The sequence below is a fragment of the Scomber scombrus genome, chromosome 10, assembly GCF_963691925.1.
Source record: "Scomber scombrus chromosome 10, fScoSco1.1, whole genome shotgun sequence".
In the NCBI taxonomy this organism is placed as follows: domain Eukaryota; kingdom Metazoa; phylum Chordata; class Actinopteri; order Scombriformes; family Scombridae; genus Scomber; species Scomber scombrus.
The window spans coordinates 2,657,672-2,660,171 of NC_084979.1; the positions used below are offsets into that span (position 1 = coordinate 2,657,672).

The following is a 2,500-nucleotide window of genomic DNA, read 5'->3' on the forward strand; positions in this document are numbered from 1 at the left end:
ATTCCAGCTGTGTGTGTATGAAGGGCAGAGAGGTGGCACTGAGACACCCCACTTTCCAAGTAGTTTTGAGTGTTCCTGTTGTCACTGTTACAGCCTGTTAAAAGCCTGCAATCATCTTATAAGCGCATGTACACAAATAGCCTGAGAAAGAACTATTCCTATGAAAGTAATGTTAAAGTATAGCATGTGTTTGATGGCTCAGACACCATTATCCGCCACTCAGATGGTGAGTGGAACTGTCAGTGGTGTCACAGCATCTTTAAATGGGCTTTCTGCTGGCTGTTTCCTCGCTTACGGCCACACCACCCTGAACACGCCCGATCTCATCTGATCTCGGAAGCTAAGCAGGGTCGGGCCTGGTTAGTACTTGGATGGGAGACCGCCTGGGAATACCAGGTGCTGTAAGCTTTTTCCTCTCAGCTGTCACCAGAGGAGGGCGCTGTTGCTCCATCACCGCACACAGGGCGTTGAGAAACAAAGCTGCAATCATTCCAGCTGTGTGTGTATGAAGGGCAGAGAGGTGGCACTGAGACACCCCACTTTCCAAGTAGTTTTGAGTGTTCCTGTTGTCACTGTTACAGCCTGTTAAAAGCCTGCAATCATCTTATAAGCGCATGTACACAAATAGCCTGAGAAACAACAATTCCTATCTTCAAATGGGCTTTCTGCTGGCTGTTTCCTCGCTTACGGCCACACCACCCTGAACACGCCCGATCTCGTCTGATCTCGGAAGCTAAGCAGGGTCGGGCCTGGTTAGTACTTGGATGGGAGACCGCCTGGGAATACCAGGTGCTGTAAGCTTTTTCCTCTCAGCTGTCACCAGAGGAGGGCGCTGTTGCTCCATCACCGCACACAGGGCGTTGAGAAACAAAGCTGCAATCATTCCAGCTGTGTGTGTATGCAGGGCAGAGAGGTGGCAATGAGACGCCTCACTTTCCAAGTAGTTTTGAGGGTTCCTGTGTTCACTGTTACAGCCTGTTAAAAGTCTGCAATCATCTTATAAGCGCATGTACACAAATAGCCTGAGAAACAACAATTCCTATAAAAGTAATGTTAAAGTATAGCATGTGTTTGATGGCTGAGACACCATTATCCGCCACTCAGATGGTGAGAGGAACTGTCAGTGGGGTCACAGCATCTTTAAATCGGCTTTCTGCTGGCTGTTTCCTCGCTTATGGCCACACCACCCTGAACACGCCCGATCTCGTCTGATCTCGGAAGCTAAGCAGGGTCGGGCCTGGTTAGTACTTGGATGGGAGACCGCCTGGGAATACCAGGTGCTGTAAGCTTTTTCCTCTCAGCTGTCACCAGAGGAGGGCGCTGTTGCTCCATCACCGCACACAGGGCGTTGAGAAACAAAGCTGCAATCATTCCAGCTGTGTGTGTATGAAGGGCAGAGAGGTGGCACTGAGACACCCCACTTTCCAAGTAGTTTTGAGTGTTCCTGTTGTCACTGTTACAGCCTGTTAAAAGCCTGCAATCATCTTATAAGCGCATGTACACAAATAGCCTGAGAAACAACAATTCCTATGAAAGTAATGTTAAAGTATAGCATGTGTTTGATGGCTGAGACACCATTATCCGCCACTCAGATGGTGAGAGGAACTGTCAGTGGTGTCACAGCATCTTTAAATGGGCTTTCTGCTGGCTGTTTCCTCGCTTACGGCCACACCACCCTGAACACGCCCGATCTCGTCTGATCTCGGAAGCTAAGCAGGGTCGGGCCTGGTTAGTACTTGCATGGGAGACCGCCTGGGAATACCAGGTGCTGTAAGCTTTTTCCTCTCAGCTGTCACCAGAGGAGGGCGCTGTTGCTCCATCACCGCACACAGGGCGTTGAGAAACAAAGCTGCAATCATTCCAGCTGTGTGTGTATGAAGGGCAGAGAGGTGGCACTGAGACACCCCACTTTCCAAGTAGTTTTGAGTGTTCCTGTTGTCACTGTTACAGCCTGTTAAAAGCCTGCAATCATCTTATAAGCGCATGTACACAAATAGCCTGAGAAAGAACTATTCCTATGAAAGTAATGTTAAAGTATAGCATGTGTTTGATGGCTGAGACACCATTATCCGCCACTCAGATGGTGAGTGGAACTGTCAGTGGTGTCACAGCATCTTTAAATGGGCATTCTGCTGGCTGTTTCCTCGCTTACGGCCACACCACCCTGAACATGCCCGATCTCGTCTGATCTCGGAAGCTAAGCAGGGTCGGGCCTGGTTAGTACTTGGATGGGAGACCGCCTGGGAATACCAGGTGCTGTAAGCTTTTTCCTCTCAGCTGTCACCAGAGGAGGGCGCTGTTGCTCCATCACCGCACACAGGGCGTTGAGAAACAAAGCTGCAATCATTCCAGCTGTGTGTGTATGAAGGGCAGAGAGGTGGCACTGAGACACCCCACTTTCCAAGTAGTTTTGAGTGTTCCTGTTGTCACTGTTACAGCCTGTTAAAAGCCTGCAATCATCTTATAAGCGCATGTACACAAATAGCCTGAGAAACAACAA

The 2,500-nt window shown here is 49.4% G+C and overlaps 5 non-coding genes across 5 annotated transcripts; all 5 read left to right on the plus strand.

The window, feature by feature from the left end:
* The first annotated feature begins 289 nt into the window (after positions 1-289).
* Positions 290-408, plus strand: LOC133989559 (5S ribosomal RNA). Its single transcript, XR_009926690.1, has one exon. It is a non-coding gene; the product is annotated as a 5S ribosomal RNA (ribosomal RNA).
* Positions 409-682: 274 nt separating this feature from the next.
* Positions 683-801, plus strand: LOC133988417 (5S ribosomal RNA). Its single transcript, XR_009925629.1, has one exon. It is a non-coding gene; the product is annotated as a 5S ribosomal RNA (ribosomal RNA).
* Positions 802-1,170: 369 nt separating this feature from the next.
* Positions 1,171-1,289, plus strand: LOC133988577 (5S ribosomal RNA). Its single transcript, XR_009925781.1, has one exon. It is a non-coding gene; the product is annotated as a 5S ribosomal RNA (ribosomal RNA).
* Positions 1,290-1,658: 369 nt separating this feature from the next.
* LOC133988702 (5S ribosomal RNA) lies at positions 1,659-1,777 on the plus strand. The gene has a single exon (XR_009925899.1). It is a non-coding gene; the product is annotated as a 5S ribosomal RNA (ribosomal RNA).
* Positions 1,778-2,146: 369 nt separating this feature from the next.
* On the plus strand, positions 2,147-2,265 carry LOC133988614 (5S ribosomal RNA). Its single transcript, XR_009925816.1, has one exon. It is a non-coding gene; the product is annotated as a 5S ribosomal RNA (ribosomal RNA).
* Positions 2,266-2,500: the final 235 nt, after the last annotated feature.